The following is a 19,050-nucleotide window of genomic DNA, read 5'->3' on the forward strand; positions in this document are numbered from 1 at the left end:
TCTGGCTTCTGAGTTTGAATTGACTCCATTAAATAAGGACTAGAGATACACACTACAAAAAGCTAAAAGAAACAAAGCACAGCATCTAGTATTACTAAATGAGAGCTATTCATCCTGTGCATGAAACGAAAGAGGACTCTTAAAACATTATGTGATCAGGCAGCAAAAGATTGTACAACAATGAATAACAGGGCTAGCCATGACCACTTATGGTTGTATTTAATTCTGGCATTTCCTAACTTTTAAACACATATCCCTGGACCGCCCCAAATGCTACAGTGTAGTTTATCTGTCTTCATGTGTTTTATTTGATACACAGTGTGGTCTTTCTGAGTAATAAGGTATATGTAGGAAAACCAGCAATTTTAAGAAAATCTCTCATGTTTCTGGGAAGCTTTAATAAAGTGTGCCTTATATGACACAAACTTTTTAATTCTTCAAGTATATACATTACTGAAAACTAAGACATGTATGTCAATTCAAAGACTAGAAAAATGCTGAAATTGAGGAGCAGCTTTTTACTGATTGCATCTGTAGCCACACTCAGTTCAGCAATAAGCAATCAGACAAGTTGCTTTTTATCTGTTTCTGTTGTATGAAGAGAGAGAAAAGGTCATGGACAATTATTTAGGTTTATTTTAAAGAATTGTCTTCTTTCATCTCATCACTGTGGTTATAAATTGAATTTGTATTTCCTGTTCATACACAGCTTCCTTGGAAAGTTAGGGCAAGTATATTATGTTAACCAGAGCTGTGCACAAGATTGATTTTTCTGCTTTGTTGTCCCAGCCAATGAATAAATGCATGTAATGGATCAAACGAAACAAAACATTTGATATTATTGTTGTTTTTTAACATTCTAAATTAATTTGGAGAAACTATACAAGTAAAATACAGTTTCAAAATGAGCATTTTCCCCCATTATAGTATTATAAACCCTTAAGAAATTCTTTCTTTATATTTTGGTCTGGCACTGAAATTTATTTTCTATGGAATCCTTTACAATTTTGAGGGAAGTCTTGTTTCTGTTTTGATGGAAATCTGTGTTTCTTATAGCAATTATGTTTTTGTAATAGCTTTATATATGACTGAGGACAGTTTACCATTACAATTGTACACCTAACACAGTTCAGTACAACTCTACTTAGATACGATTTAATCCAAAACTCAATAGATAAAATATTTGTTTTTTTCAACATGTAGTGTATCAGTACCCAATTTTACACAGTTTCTTTAAAATATAGTAAGTTCTCAGCTTCTAGGCCCAGCTTTCCTTTAAACGTATGTCATGACAAAGATACACTACTCTTTCAAAAGTGAAATATGAACCATTTTCTGAAATCACATATGTCTCAAACAGCTGCCTTAATGCATATCAAATGTTTGCATAGTTCTTTTACTCTTATCAGAGACCAATTATGCAAAATTGCAGGAAAAAGGAAGATGTATTTTTGGAATTGAGAAGATGAGTCACATGCAAAATTTGTTATGATCTTAACTGAGGAGCAGCTCCACACTTATACAGATTGCAATATATAAACCCCTCCTCTTAAAAAGACTTAGGTATCAAAGCTGAAACCATGAAAAAGATAGCTTTTTTATTCTTGATTTTACAGTTATATTACGTTTAGAATTTCTTTTGGTTTAAGAAGCAAGTTTCTGAACCGAATGCAAAAAAAGTGTCAGTGTGATACCTTCCTTGCTGGTTTATATTTCAGAAGGCAAGAAAATTCTATCTACTATTTCAGCAAATAGTACATATTTTGTCAATGTTCTTATGGACCTATATTTTTATAATATTTAAGGGGTATTAAAGCGCAATATTGAAATAAATTTATCACTGAACTTTTGTAGATAGTCATTGGATATAGTATAGTGATTTTTTTTATTTCTTAATGTCATTAATAGGAAAATAAAGATAATCAGTTTTATAAGCAGAAATGCACTTCTAAGCCAGCAGCAAGCAAAACTTTTCATTATGCATTTGGAACTAAAATACTTTGAATGTCAGTATCTCTAGAACATAAGGCTGATTTTGAACTAAAAATATGAATTTAACCGAATTGTTAAATTTCAAAGAATTCAAAATAATTTCAAAGAATATTTGAAATTTATGAAGTAATTGAGTAAGTTATGAAGGTATTAATGAAGATTAGTTTAGAGGTGAATTGTAGAAACAAGAGGCTTAACAGAATAGAGGGAAAAATGCTGATTATAAATGCGTTGTCCATCTGAATATATTTTTGCTTCCTGAGTAATTTGAATGCTCATAGGATGATCACTTTCAGACATATTGCTTAGTTATATTGTTTGAAAATTTCTGTGAAAACCAAAAATAGCCTTATTGGGTTTATGTGGCAAGGTTTTAGTAGCAAGGGAGGGCTGCAGAGGTGATCCCTGTGAGAAGAGACCAAGGGCTGCCAAATGCTGGACATGGCCTGTTCCAGCCAGCTTCAAAACCAGACCATTGCAGGGCACAGCCACCAGGTGACAGCGACCCTGGTGGCACCTCTGTGACAGTATATTTAAGAAACGGTAAAGAACACCAGGCAGCAGCTGCAAGAGAGAGAAAGAAATGTGAGAGAAATGACTGTGCAGATGTCATGGTTGGTGAAAAGGAAGGGGAGGAGGTGCTCCAGGCACCAGAGCAGAGATTCCCCTGCAGCCTGTGAAGAATATCATGGAGATGCAGATTGTTCCCCTGTAGCATATGGATGACCATATTGGAGTAAATACCTACACCTTGCAGCCTGTGGAATCCCACAATGGAACACATGGATGTGCCCTGAAGGAATCTGCAGTCCATAGAAAGCACATACTGGAGCAGGCTCCTGGCAAGAACTGTGGCTTGTAGGGGACCCATGCCAGAGCAGTCTATTCCTGATGCTCTGTACTCTGTGGAAAGGACCCACATTGGAGCAGTTCTTCAAGACCTGCAACCCACAGGAAGGTCCCACAATGGAACAGATCATGAAGGACTGTATCGCATAGGAGAAATAGTCTCTGGAGCAAGTGAAAAGTGTGAGGAGAAAAGAGCAGCAGCAGAGCCAAAGTGCCATGAACTGACCGCAGACCCTGACTCCCCATCTTCCCTGAGCTGCTTGAGGCGGTAGGAGATAGAAGAGTCAGGAATGAAGCAATGTTGTTGAACTTAGGAAAAAAGGAAGGGTTGGGGAAAGGTTTTTTCAATTTCATCTTTTTTTCTTGCCATAAACTCTGTATTTAACTGGCAATAAATTAAATTAATTTTCCCCAAATCAAGTCTGGTTTTCTCATGATGGTAGCTGGTAAGCAGTCTCTCTGTTTTAATCTCAACCAACAAGCTTTTCCGACCTGTCCTGAAAGAGAAAAAAAGCAATGAGAGAGCAGCTGTATGGGTGTCTGGCAGCTAGCCAAGGTCAACCCACCACAATAGTTTAAAACTATAAATCTTCTTTTAAGTTACATTTTAAGGTAATATCAACTGATTTATTAAAAACAACAACAAAAATGAAAAAAAACCAACAAAGCCCCAAACCTAAAAAACAACCAACAAAAAAAGTCCATGCTGTAGAAAAGATGACTGAGTATGAACATTTGTAAGACTTCTGTTTTGTTAAAAAATGTAGGATTCCGTTTACTGTAAGTGTACGGATATAGTCAGCTGGAACATCAGTGAGGCTGGCACATCTTACAGAGTAGAATTCCCATATGCCTAAGTTCAGTGTACCTATGTGTTCTTTCCCCTACCCCAGATCTAGTCCTTCACCTTGGGGTTTTTAAATGTTAAGAAGATGGGGGGGGGGGTGGGGTGCGGTGTGTGGAATCTGTCACAGAAGTGACTACAGCATTTACTTATGAGGGGAAATAGTAACATAAAGGGCGGTAGCCAGAATCTGGAGTCCATGATCTTCATGTCATTAATATTGTATTATACACAAGAGATTGTTCTTCTGCATGAATAGGTTCCTCTGCAGAGCTGTGAAAATCCTTTGCTGAAATCTTACTACTGTTCTTATGAATGACTACCAGCAACTTCAGAGAATATAGAGCATATGACCAACAGGAAAATCACCTGAAGCCATGGAAAGATCCAATTGGGCATAAACTTCCCTAGCAGGAAAATCATCATATTCTGGTATGACAAACTGAAAGACAGGAACTTCTACAGAAGCTATAGAAAGTAGATCAACAATAAACTGATCTAATCAAACTACTTGTTACAAAGGATCCCTAAAATAGTATCACCAGCTCTCCATGCTTGTAGTGAAACACTTCCACTTCTCCTGGACATTTGGTTCAAGGCCAAGGAACTTCAATGTGGATCACTGCATATGAACATGGTTGCTCTGGAAGCACCATTATTCAAGCCAAAGCACCCTCAAAGCAAGCTGTGTCCTCCATTACAGATACTAGCACAGCAGGAACCTGAAAAGTAAGCAAAGCAGTGTTGTGTTCCTTATAGTGACTTTGGATTGATTCTTTGGCTCTTCAAATTGTATCCTTAGAGAAAGTTCCCATATACTGTTGATACATTAAACCCCGAGCTTAATGATTAATCAATTCCTGCCACTGCAAACTTTTTCAACAGGAGTGCATGTAAAAACAAGCAGATTGTATCACTAAATATCAGCAAAGTTGTGCTAATCTGTTGGTGACCAGGCACTTTAATTATCTTTGAAAACATACATAAAATTAATACTAAAATGGTAAAGTCATTACTAAACATGAGTTTCAGGCTGTTACTGAAAAGTGATGACACTCTATTACTAAGCATTTAAAAGTTAATCTTGTAAGATATGCTACTACACTAGAGTAGGATATTAGAATGAAAATACTGATCCTAATGAATCAGACAATGGCTAAATAGTCTGTCTTTCTAGATCAAAGCCATTTTTTGACAACATAATCTGAACTCCTTGGTCTTCAGCCTGCGCTCATTACTCAAGGAAAAGGAAATGAAGTTAATAAAAAAATTACCTTGGAAAGGATTCTACTAGTCATTTTTATAGTGTTGCTTAGAGATATTCATGAAAAGGTCAACAAAATCATAGCATCTCTTCTATAAGCAGGTAAATAGTCATGACATAGGAATTGAATAGATTTTCTCACATGTATTTCATAGGATCATAGAATCATGTAATGGTTTGGATTGGAAGGGACCAGTGCCTCACAACCCTCACAGTAAAAACTTCTTCCTTGTATAAACCTATCTTCTTGCAGTTTAAAGCCGTTACCCCTTGTCCTAGCGCTGCTTGCTCTTACAAAAAGTCTCTTGCCAGCTTTCTTGTAAGCTCCCTTTAGGTACTAGAAGGCTGCTTGAAAGTCTCCAAGCTTTCTCTTCTCCAATTTGAACAAGCCCAACTCTCTCAGCCTGTCTCCAGAGGAGAGGTGCTCCAGCCCTTTGATAATCTTCATGGCTCTCCTCTGGATTCGCTCAAGCAGATACACACCCTTCTTGTGTTGGGGCCCCCAGAGCTAAACACAGTACTCCTGGTGGGGTCTCATGAGAGTGAGAGGGAGAATCACCTCCCTTGACCTGCTGGTCACACTCCTTTTGATGTAACCCAGAATACAGTTGGCTTTCTGGGCTACCAGCTCATGTTGAGCTTCCCATCAACCAAAACACCCAAATCCTTCTCGGGGCATCTCTCAATCCATTCTCCATTTATTCCTCTCCACTATGTTTCAGAACCCCTTTTCTAAGGTAAGTTGACTGATTCCATTCTGTTATGTGGCACTGAAAAGTTCATATAGCCTTATGCAAGTTGTCAATATAGTATAAAAGCAAGCATCATAGCATTAGTGCTGCTTTCTCTACGTTTTTAAGCCAAATTACTTTTGAATAACTTCCATGTGTATTTCATAGTCAAGGACTTTTCTGACTTCTCTTGTCCATTCTAGTAAGTTTAAAAGAAAACTTTCAGTGTGATTTGTAGGTAGTTAAGGTATGGCGGCCGGAAGATATCGCGATGTATGGAAAGAGAGAGCCCCCCCCTAGGTACTCTCACAAGCCCCATAGCATGGAGAGGGGAATTGTGGGGCTAGGCTGGACAATACCATAAAAGGTAAAATTTGTTAACCTGCCCTTCTGATTGGGTCAGAACAGGTACTTCCGTGTGGCCGAAAGGTATAAAACACCTGCTGTTGTTTAATAAAACGCTATTTGGTCATCCTCCATATTGGTGTCTGTGATCTTCTAGCCCTAAGCCAGGGGTTGGCTTAGTTCTGCAAGTCTTGGCTGAAGCAACGCAGCAACAGTGATTGACATGGAAACATGTTTTTCAGCATTATTTTTTAGAATATGCATGTGACATGTTCAGTCCTGACAAGGAAAAAGCACAAACCTTTACCTATCCTTCAGAATAAGCATAATTTAAACCTGAAAATTTTGTTAAGATTATGAAAAGGAACTTGTAAGGGTTTCCAATATTTCTTAGACTACTTCAGTGAGCTAACTGTACCCATCTATTTGAGATATAATAGGTGCTGATTCAAAATCCAACATGTACACTGTGCCTCAGAGTTAATTCAGTCCTATTTAGAGACCAGAAAGCCTGCTGAAAGTGATAAGCCTTTGAAAAATAGAAGAAAATTTGAAATTTTCCCTTAATAAGAGGGCCATGTGGAAAGTCCTGGTCAGAGAAAATTTTAGGAAATGCTAGAATAGCAACTTTCCTACCTTATCTCGACATGAAAACTAAGAGAGAGAAGTTTTAGACTTCTGGCCAAGAATGAAAACTGCCTAGGATAGGGAGAAATATGACCTAAGCTGTCTTTCAAGTAAGTGAAGGAAAAGTGAAAGTGTGTATTTTTTACCACATAAGTTATTAATCTATTTGTGATAGACAGTGTACCCAATCAAAATGAGTTTTAAACTAAGGAGTTAAGTTATTCTTCTTCCTTCAGAAACATTATACTGATTACTATATTTTTGTGAACTGAGCTGTGTTTTAATTCGTTTATGGACATAACAAATCTCTAAGGGAGAACTGGCTTTTGTCTTGGCTTGTTATTTGTTAGATGATTTTCTGGCTATGGTTATTGCCTGTGGCACATAAAACTCCCTTTTCTTTTCTCAAGACAGAAACTTTTCATTACTAAATCTATCTTATGAAGTAGTTGGAAAAACACAACAGAAATTGGTAGAGACTTAAAAAATGAAAAATACTATGGATTTTTTAATAAAACACTGAAGATAGTATTAGTGTTATGAAAATACTTATACTAGTCACTTCACTGCTGTTCAAATCCATTCAGATCAAGGACTCTGTGTGCAGGTTGGTGGCAACAGATACCCACTGTCTTCGAGTGTAGGTCATTTGGATCAGGAACCCTTTTTCTCCAGATTTTACCTACTCTACTAAAACTCAAGAAAAAATGTAACTGTAGTTAACAGAGTGATAATACAAATGTTGCTTTGTCTGTACCTTAATAATCGATATAAAAAATAAATTTCAAAAAGACTTGACTGAAAAAACATTACTAACAGTTCTCCCACAATACCACCTTACAATACATCATAATTTCATTACATTCATATTACACATGTTGCTCTCTGCCACAGAAAAGTCATAGCTTTCCAGCCTATTCTCACTGAAATTTGTCAGATATTTTGAGTATGCCAGTAGATTTCAATTCTGCTTCCTTTGTATCTTGGTTATGAGATTCACTGAAAAGGCGTTGACTAGTGACAAACTGGCTATTTACCCAGACTGCAGGCATATCTGTGTGCCAAATTGATGCTGATGCTTCTAGGGGGCAATTACCAGTTTAAGCACTAACCCGAAGAACTGGGTGGTATTAGGCTTATTTATCAGCTAATGTAAACAAGGCATCAAGGACCCATTTTGCTTTCCATTGCATTGATTCTACTTAGCAAGATGCTGAAAGAATAACAACTTCAGAATAAGCTGTAGGTGTTATTCAAAGATGGAATCTTCACTGCCACCAAATTCTCCCACCTTTTGATGGTGGGGCATGAAATTGCTGTGACTGCCATCAAGCAGCTCTAACTGGAGCAATGCTTATTTTATATATGCTTCTAGCTGTGCCTTTTTTCTTTTTTTTTTTTTTTTTAATTTTTCCATGTAAATGAAATGGCTTTTTTTTTTTTTTTTTTTAATATATATGTATTGCAGCTTCTTTCTTGAACTTACAGGAGTTTGGGGGCTTATGGAGGTGATATCTATTTAATCTAGATCATATTGCTTCTATAATGTCCAGGTTGTTCTTTTCATTTGGTGGAAATACATGGCACTTCATAAATAGCATGCGCAGTAGGAAGTGGCAGGGAGCTGAGTCATCACAGTAGGAGACAACAAGAAGTCTTCTTTCCATAGGAGATAACTGGAACATCTGAGCTCCAGAGGGAGTAAAGTAACATTTTCCACAACAGAAATAGATGGATCTTTCAAACTCTTGGCAGTTTAAGTTCATTGTCTTTTCTCTGAACACCAATTTATTTACTTTTTTCTTGAATGCTTTGTAAGTACCTTAAGCCCCAAAAAGGAATTCTTGATCCTCCCTTTTTAATCTTTTTTGTGCGTCTCAGGTCACTGTGACTACTGGCAGCCGCATAACTATCCATGTCACTGAGGTCTTTAAGCGTGTTATAGAATCATAGAATCATAGAATGGTTTAGGTTGGAGAGGACCTTAACACCATCTAATTCCAGTCCTCCTGCTGTGGGCAGGGACGCCTCACACTAGACCATGTCACTTGAGGTTCTGTCCAGCCTGGCCTGGAACACTGCCGGGGATGAAGCACGTACCACTTCTTTGGGCAACCTGTTCCAGTGCCTCACCACCTTCACAGTAAACAACTTCTTCTTTATATCTAACCTGAACTTCCCTGTTTAAGTTTAAACCCATTACCCTTTGCCCAATCACTACAGTCTGTGATGAAATGTCTCTCTCCAGTATCTTTGTAGGCCCCCTTCAGATACTGGAGGGCTGCTATGAGGTCTCCATGCAGCCTTCTCTTCTCCAGGCTGAACAGCCCCAACTTTCTCATACGCCTGTCTTCATACGGGAGGTGCTCCAGCACCCTTACCATCCTTGTGGCCCTCCTGTGGGCTTGCTCCAACAGCTCCATGTCTTTCTTATGTTGAGGACACCAGAACTGCACACAGTACTCCAAGTGGGGTCTCATGAAAGCAAAATAGAGGAGCAGGATCATCCCTTTTGACCCATCTTTTTTTCTGTGGTGTCTGGCCATAAAATATGTCACCGTTAAGTAAAAAGTACATTGCATTTTGTCTCCTTCGGAGAGCTCATGTAGAGGTTACTTACTCTAAACCACTCTTTCTACTTTTGCCTCTACATATGGGATGAGTATCCCATAGGAGGGAATGTTTGGCATGGTGGTACTTGACTCTGACCAGGATCCCTGCACAACAGTGCAAGCCAAAAAAAAAAGAAAAGCCCAGCCCAGGGAGTACAGAATTGTTCTGCTTTCATCTCTTCAAATGCAATCTTGTCTCAAAGAAGATGAGTCTTGCACACATTTGCCTGTGGTTAATTTCTCATTTCTTTCTTGATTCAATAAAGAAATAAGCATCATACTAAAAAAAGAAGGGAAAAAATTAAACACTTCAGAGACACTGTATTTGGAGTGACACTCTGGCAAATGTGTATGAAAAAAATGAAAAGCTGCTTAAGCGTATTATAATTTGAATGTATGGTTTTGTTTTATTTTAATTTAATTTTATTTTAATTTAATTTAATTATATTTTATTTTATTTTATTTTATTTTATTTTATTTTATTTTATTATTTTATCGATGTTTTATCAAAGTCTCTTTTCACCATGATGAATGTGTGTTTAGCCATAAAATACATTGTAAATCTTTAGTTTGAAATATTAAGCTGTTTTGGGGATTTATAGGCTTCTTCAGAAATGTCATCAGAAGTATTTATAAATTGAAAAGATGAAGAGAAAACATAATTTAAATTTAGTCCCTCTACAATTAAAAATGTTTGTTATTGCTGTAATATACAGCAAAATACTATCAGACATATGGCACTGTCATGTGAACCATATGCCTGCATCTCTTACAGAGCATATGGTAAGAATTCAAGATAAGAAGCATTATAAAAATATGATGGGTTTAAAAATTATATTATTTTTAACAAATAAACTTTCAAATTTTCTTTGCTTGTTTTATAAAACAGGTATTTATAAGAATATTTCTGACAAAATTTCCAGCTATTAAAGCTATATAATATTAAGAGCTCCTCTTGTCTGTTTGGCTGCTTCTATCTCCACCAGGAATGATTTAAATTATTTCATGTCATAACCAAAGTGAAAGGAAATAAGTTTTGCTGAAAAAAACCCCTGATGTTTTAAAAGATAATTGATAGTGTACAGAAGTACTGTTATATGCTACTAAACAGGATGGAAAACATTTTTCTGCGTGTCAAGGATTTCTGTTTTGGAACATGATCCCTCTCATAGAAAAGTAAGCTGGGCAAAACTGTAAAGCAATGTACTATTGCTTCACCCTTAAATGCCTCTAGAAAAGCTTTGTTCCTTTAGGAGCAGGAAGATTATAAACAGGCTCAAAAAGGGACAAGTCCTATTCTTCCCATCTTCTCTGCCAAGAGGTCACTGCTGTGATGAAAAGCCTCATTCTGCACAGGCTCATATAATGTTCCTATCAGCATGGGGCCTTATGTTAGTATTATTGCTTCTTATATTTCCAGATACATGTACTGATAGCAAATCTCTTTTGTTGTGATTATGTTAGTTCAGATCAGGTTTTATTAGCATTTAAATTCCATAACCATTCTTCACAAAATTTGTAGTTAATAATATACAAACCAGGCAAACAAATAAAAATCTTACTGTATTGCTTAATAAGCTACCTAATATTTCTTATATTTTTCCAAAAGAAGAGTTTTCAGCTTCACTGCAACAATGCACCATTTGTTTCTACTATGTTCCTTTTTATTACATAGTTGTCAGGATTTTCGTTTTGTCTCATTCTATCGTTCCTCTCTTTCTTTGCCTTTCTTTTAGATTTTGTAGTATTGCTACAGTAAAAAAGAAAATATTGATAAATGAGGCTTGCCATTAAGGGGAAGCAATTTATAGTAGAGTGAAAAGTTATTACAGTGCTTTGAATTTTTAGAAGACAGTGAATCTTTTGAAACATAAATGTGTGTAATTTTGTGAAAGAGTGCAAAACTATTTGTTTTTTTGTTCATTGCTTTATCTTCCTGAGTTTCAGTGTTTAATAGTAAGGTTGGACAACTAACAGCCTTTTCTGTTTGTTGGTCAAATAAAAAAAAAAAAAGGGAAGAGAATGTTTTGGAATAACACATATTTTGTTTCATTTTTGTTTTTCTATTAAAACCACTTTAAACTTCTTTTGTTTTATATAAATTAATAGATTTTTACATGCAATATTTCTTTTAAATTAAAATAAATTCTTTTTCTTCAGAATTTTGCCTTTTCTAAATTCACACCAGTGAATTAACAGGAATTCAGAACTATTTCTCTACCACTGAATTTGTCTATTATGTATGATTTTAAAAAAATATTATCTCAAACATAGCATTTACCTGTGTATAAAAAATTGCACAGTATAATATTATCCTTTCATACTGCTCCTGTATATTTTCAGTTTTCTTAATCTGGCCTTCTCTTTGATTAAGAGATTCTATCAAGTTTAGTCCAGGTTGAAACTCGGTCTGGTTCTTCTACTGCAGAGCACTTTACCTGTCACTACTTTTACTGTATTTTCTTTATTTCAGAAATTCTCTATTCGGTCAAATCCAGTAGTTGCTTTTCTTACAGCAAGGCTTCTTGTTTTGTTCCACTGTGGAGTTGTTAAAATGAGAATCTTTTAAGGGTCTTTCACGGGCCTTGCAAAAGGTCCTGAAGATATATCTTTTTAGGAAAAGAGTGCAGAATTATGCATGGAGTGTTTAGATTTTATAAAAAAGGCATGTAGGTTGCTTTCTCCATTCCCCACTTTACAGAAGAGTAAAGTCATGGGCCTTTTTGTGGAAAAGACAAGAATTAAAAGATGCTTTCTTAGCAAAATCTTATCAGACCTTCATAACCAGCTCAAACAGTGTGGTTGTTTTTCGGTTTTGTTTGTTTGTTTGTTGTGGTTTTAATGGGGTTTTTTTTTTGTTTTGTTTTGTTTTTTGTTGATTTTGTTGTTGGATTTTTTTCCCCTGATCTATACAAATGGAAAGGTGAAGTTGTCAGAAATCCAATAAGAAATATGGAGTAAACTTCTTAATCACTATTCCTAGGCATCTGGTATTAATACACGTTTGTAGAAAACGGTTTGACATTTTCGGCATTTTTCTATTAATGCTAATAGTATTAGGGGTAACGAAAGTATCAGTTCAAAATTCCTTGTACAATTCAGAAATGAGAATATGCTTGTTCCATATGCATATGTTCAACTACAATGTCTATTTACTGCTTGGTGCAGAGACAATCACAGCATTATGACTGCACTTGCAATTGCAGACACAACATGGTCAGGATAAATATTGATGAATTAGTATGAAATGAAGGGGAAAGGCAGCTTGGGTGTCATCCAGCAAGGATACATATCTAAGGATGACTTTGTGGAAAGGTCATCTGAGGAAAAGGATTTGTAATTTCCTTTTCAGTACAAGTTAGTGAAAGAGAACATCACCTCCACCTTGAATGCACAGGTTTTCTTTCATTGCAGTTTTTCAGAAAAACAGCTTAGGTTAAAATTTCAAGTGAAATGCATTACCCTGTGCTGTGTCATGGCATATTGTATCTGATCAATCATACCAGACTACGTTTCACATCAGGGTGCGTGTGTTATCATTTTCGTCACCTCACATTAGAAAACAACATATCACATTGGAAATTTGAATCAAAAGGAGGACCATTTTTAGAGATTACAGTTATGGGAAGTGAGCTGTCAAATCAGACTACTTTTTCTAGATAGGGCCTGATATAAGCACAATGCACTTAGCTGCAGAATTACTTGCCCAACAGATCTTTATCTAAAGAAGACTGGATTTTTTTTTCTTTCTTTCTTTTTTCCTATCTTTTCTTTTTCCTTATTTTTTTTTTTTTTTTAAATGTATTGTTGGTTTTATTCAGGGATTTAATGAAAATCTTGAAACCAGAAAATTATTTTCTCCATAACTTTCACTACCTTTTTGCATCCTACCCCTTTCAGAAAATACTACTGTGATTCCTATTGCATCAGAAACCTAAGTAATACTTTAAATACTTTTAGACATCATCGTACCTCTGAAAGAACAGGAATGTTGTGTTAACACAACATCTACTGTCCCCTTTCTGAATTTCTAACTCCGGGGAAGCAGAAGCAACCTGGACGTGGGAAAACTACTGGCAAATTCCTCTAAGGCTCTTTGGTCAGAAAGCAAAAAATTAGTCTTAAATATTTGAGTTTGTAATAGAAATAGAAGTCTCCGCATTCCATTTATTTTTAAGACCTGCCATGTTCTATTTCAGATTGTCCACATTTCTCTCCTACCAAATCATGTTTGGTAGCTTATTTCACTTAAGTAAAATAAAACAAAAACAGGGCTAATATGAAGTGTCCATAAATTAGAGAAAGAAATATCCTTCTTGTGTGAGGTGCTCACCTCTGTGGCTAAATATGATGATCATAGAATTGTAGAATAGTTAGGGTTGGACAGGACCTTAAGATCATCTAGTTCCAACCCCCTGCCATGCGCAGGGATGCCTCACGAGACACATCAGTGTATGACATCTTTATCCCCCCATTTACACAACACTTCTTCCCTCTGTTCAATGTCCTGACCTGCTGAATGCATCTTAAGCTATACTGAGTATTAAGCAGTACTGAGTATTAATATTCTGTATATCATCAGATCTTTACTACAAATCTCTTGTTACATGAAACTGTTAATATTCTCAGAGCATTTTATATAATTATGAAAAAAATGTATTGCAGACTCACTGGTTACGACTGTTTTGATGGAAAGTAAGATGATTCTTTTTTGTTTTGCTACACCTTCTTCCTCCAGGTAGTCATCTCATATTCTTTTACCTATCTTATAATTAGTTATAACTAGTTTTCTGTCATTTTCAGAGGACTAGAAAGAGTTGTCACTGTGTGGGTGAGACTTCCCCTGCAGATTACCAGTAAATTATGAGATCACATGGGGAGACACTGGATTCTGTAAAATCTTCCCCAAAAGTACTCTAATCTGAAATAACAGGAGAGGAAAGATAAACAGCTGCTGATTTCTGATGCTGCTGGATGCTGATTTCTCCTGCACCTGGAGCTGCACCTCAGACCACAGAGAAGAATTTTTGTGCTGATAATGGAATCAACTATTGCAAGCAGCTAGAAAGGCAAGTTTAAAAGCTGCACACTGCATTATTTCCAAGCAGAATATTGTAATACAATTTAAAGCCAACCCATTATGTAGTGTTTTGAAGTGTGCCTATTTCTTGACAGAAAAATAGCCAAAGTGCAGATGCTATAACAACACCTAGAGTCAGATTCAAGAGACAATGAAAATTAATAGTTTAGCTAAGGCAGTTGTCACTGCTGGGTTAAAAAGCTCTTGAAAAATCCCATAATATGCAAAATTCAGATAGATTCTTTTTACTATGACTTCCAGAAAATAGGATGGTTTTAATTTCCGAGCATGATGCATTGCCCTTTGCAGCGTTATGGCAGGTTGCATCTGATCAGTCACACTGGATTACATTGCACATCAAAGCAAATGTTATGATTCCAGTCACATCAGATTACAAGACAACATATCATGTTGGCAATTTGAATTCAAGTCTTTTGAACGGTATTTTTTGAGTGTGGGATTACAATATCCATCCCAGTCAAAGTTCAATAGGTACACTTCAGATATCAAATGTGCTGTATTTAGCACGTTTTCCTTCCTTTTTACATTGGGTTGGTGAAGGCAGATGCAATAGAGATGAAGGTGGAGAAATAGGGCAAAAAGACATCAGTGTCTAAACTACAGGTGACAAATATGTGCAGCAAATGGAGAAAGCAAGCTCTTTCACAGCACAAACTTATGTGTGGATGATGTGTGATTGCAGAGAAATGAAAACGAAGGGACTGATATGATTGTGCAGAGATCATTAAGAATGGTGTTGCATAGTCTGTAGCATAGTACATATGCATATGTGTGTTCACTATGTATGCTTATGTCAGAACACACATTTCAGGTTCATGTTTCTAAACACATGTATCTGAGATAGATAAATATTTGTGAGACTGGTGGTTAGAGGCAGACCTTGCTGTCCAGAGATGGGGAAGCAAGAATAGCTTTAACTGTCCCTTGCTCTCTCTTAAATTTGGGCTGCTCTGCCATCTCTAAAGTCATTTAGATATCCCAAAAGCTGACATAGAAAATGTTATCATCTCTAGCTTGTTGTTTTGTCCAGAATGCCTGACAATCCCACATCTGTAATAATTCGTCTTGCCTCATGTAGGTCCTCCTTTAGCCTTTTTTTTTTTTCCAGACAAATGTAAGGATTTTATTTTCTTGGTTTAGTCAGTTCTGAAAAAAATACTTTGAATTTATGCAAAGCGTACAGTCATCTATCAGGGTCCAATGGGAGAAAACCCCAGTGCCAGACTCTGTTTCATTCGTGATCCCAAGAGTTAAATTAAGACGCAAACGAGGTCAAGTACCATAATTGATCAGCTGGTTTGTTACTAAAAGACAATTATTATAAAAAAGGAAAATTATTGTAATGAAAGGGATAGCAATAGGACAGATTGGAAAAAAGGGTGGAAATGCAGCAAGGATTTGGTGTGCAATGAGAGACAGAGAGAGAGAGACAGTCACCACCGTGGATCCAGTGGTGTCCCGGGGATCTGTCGCTGTTGTCCTCGGTGGTGGGTGTCCTCGTGGAGGTGTCCTTCTGGAGTCGTCCCCTTGAAGTTACCCCTTGGAGTGTGTCTCATGGAGTTGTCCTCATGGCGATGTCTCGTAGAGGGTGTCCCTCAGGGTCCATCAGTAGTCATCAGTTCCCAGAGTGTCCTCACTGAGGTGTCCTTCTGGAATCATCCTCATGGCAATGGCTCCACTTCATGACGACCTTTTCCCCCTTTTATAATGAGTTGGGAGGAGTACCTCTGTTCTTCAAGTCATGTATTACAGGTTCCTGGTGGACCAGTTTCCCTGGTCTTGCAGCCAGCTTTTCAACTGCACGTGTTTGCAGCAATTCTTGGGATAATGGGCAGTAATTCCTCACACCAATCTTTGAGGTAATGGACAGAAGAGTCTTAGCTCAGCTCTTTCTCACTCATCCCCCAGGCAATGGACTGTGGAGTTCCAGTTCAGCTCCTCACACCCTTCTCCGAGGCAATGGATATTGGAGCCTTACCTCAACTCCTCCCACCCATCACTGAGACAAAAGATAGGTGGAATTCCATTTCAATTCCTCATACCAATCTTTGAGACAACGGATTGGTGGAATTCCATCTCAGCTTCTCATACCAATCTTGGGGACAATGGACAGTGGGGTCTGATTTCAGATCAGTCTCTCACATCATCCTAACATTGTCACCAATGTTCATCCTCCCTGTTGCTGTGTGGGCAGCCCTGTAGTAAAGCTTCAGTCTACCAAGCAAAGTTTGTAAGAACACTGTTTGAAAGGTCTCATAAAATCCATTTGCCACAGCTGGTGTCACCATCTTCCCATTAACATGAGCTTTTCTATGCCGTATGAGTCAGCTCCATGTCCATAATAAAAAAAATATTTCTTTTTTTCTCCAAACCTTTTTTCTAGGGCTATGAGGTATCTGAAAGACCATCTGCGAGGAAGGTGGAAATGTAGCACATGTGCAGCAGAAGGCCAGGTGGATTGCACACACTCATCGCTGATCCTCAGTGAATGCTGCTGTGCACACTGTGATGTGCCTGTCCTGTCTCTTGAATGTACTGCTCCCAGGCATCTAAAAATTTTAAAACTGGTCTGATCGTAGCTGGGTGGAGTCTGCCTAAGTCAAGGGGATTTTAAATGAATCTGTGGATCCACCTAAGTTGAAAACAATGCATAGTTAGGGCTGTATTATGGCTGAGAGTCTTGAGTGTGACAAGGAGTAAAATCACATGGAATGCTAGCCTCCACTGCACTTAGTCTGAAGAAAGCAATATAGCTTTTTTCAACTACCTTTTTATTTTTCCTTCTAAAACTGTCATGTTATATCTACTTATATAATGTAAGAAACTATAATAAAGTCAAATGCAGCAATTTGGCACAGTATCAAAGAACTGCTGTTTGGAAGGGACTACAGGAGATTGTCATGCTCAGTCTCCTACTTAAAGCACAGCTATCACCAACACTAGATCAGAACAGCCTTGAGTTAGTCTTAAAAAACCTCAACATAATTTTAAATCATGAGCTTAAAATAATTTTAAAAACCTTGAAGTCTCTAGATTCTGCAACCCTACAGGCCAGGTATTCCAACCCTTACACACCATAGCTTCTGAAAATCTAGGTTGCTAAAACCATTTCCCTAGACAAAAACCTGTTTATGTTTATGTTTCTTTTCTGTTCAACACAAGTGCTATGTTGGCATTCATTTCATGAATAATGTCTGCAAGCTAGGAAATGAGTGCTTCTGCTAAAGGGATTACAATTTACTTTCTCTATTATCTCCTTGCAAGGCCTTCCCAATCCCAGTCTTTCTATTTATTTTAATCTGATATATTTGTCAGTACATGTAACTGGAAAAATGTAGTTTCTTCTTTCCCCCCTCCCCTCTACAGTTCAGAGAAAGAATCAGAAATATCTTGATCATGGAACATTTTGGCTGATTTGTTTATCACTAACGTGATTCAGTTCAGTCCACTGGTAATATATGCTGTGTTTTATTAATTGGTTCTTGGCAACTAGCCTGCTTATTCCCATTATAATGCCTTTTTTATCTAATAAGCATTTTGATAAAGCTAAGGTTATTTTTAAAAGATCTCTTATCACAGACTTCAAGTTAAAACTACTGTTTCAAAGTGAGATTTTGAATCCTTTTCTGTCCTTTGTTATAACCCTATAAATCCAGAGCAAAATCCAGTTCAAGAAGATAAGATCAGATTCTGTTGTAAGGATTGGGAGCCCATGTCTCAACACGTATAAATCTTTATGTTAAGCATAGAATCATAGAATCAACTAGGGTGGGAAAGACCTTTAAATATGAAGTGATGTACTGTGGTGACCTCATAACAACCTACCAATATCTGAAGAGGACCTATAAGGATGCTGGAGATTGACTCTTCATCAGGGATTGTAGTGATAGCACAAAGGGTAATGGGTTCAAACTAAAACAGGATAAGTTCAGGTTAGATATAAAGAAGTTGTTTACTGTGAGGGTGTTGAGCCACTGGAACAGGTTGCCCAAAGAAGTGGTAAATGCTTCATCCCTGGCAGTGTTCAAGGCCAGGTTGGACAGAGCCTTGGGCAACATCGTCTAGTGTGAGGCATCCCTGCCCATGGCAGGGGGGTTGCAACTACATGATCTCAAGGTCCTTTCCCACCCAAACCATTCTATGATTCTATAATTCTATGATGTTGAGGATGACTACCAGTAACTGCTGTTTCTCAGATTCACTGGAATTTAATCTGGAACATTGACATGGAGAGCTTGCATCCTGTATTTGTCAAAATAGTACAGACACAAAAATCAGACAGGCTTCTGGGACCACATACTCTTCACCAGTTTGAAGAAGCAATGTGGTTCCTTTTCTAATTCTGTTGTTTCCGCACAAGGTCCAACTGTTCCTGCTCCATTTTGTATTGGTTGTTTCCAGGATTTGGAATGTTTATGATTCCAAGCGAGTTTAAATACTGTTGCAATTTCTTTGATTCAGTTCCAACTAAAAGGTATTGAGATATTTTCCTCTCACTGTGGATTACTCTGTATTTGTTCAGGAGAGAGATGCATCTCTGAGAATGGAGGCGCGAAGTTTTTTTAATCAATGGATTTCTCATCATGCATGTATGCAAACTTTCTTTTATTTCAGGTTCAGATGTTTGGGGGGGTTTTTAATGATTGATTTTAGTTTGCCTGTGCTTATGCTCTGATGTGTGGTTA

This window comes from Strigops habroptila, chromosome 7 (genome assembly GCF_004027225.2).
Source record: "Strigops habroptila isolate Jane chromosome 7, bStrHab1.2.pri, whole genome shotgun sequence".
Classification (NCBI taxonomy): Eukaryota; Metazoa; Chordata; class Aves; order Psittaciformes; family Psittacidae; genus Strigops; species Strigops habroptila.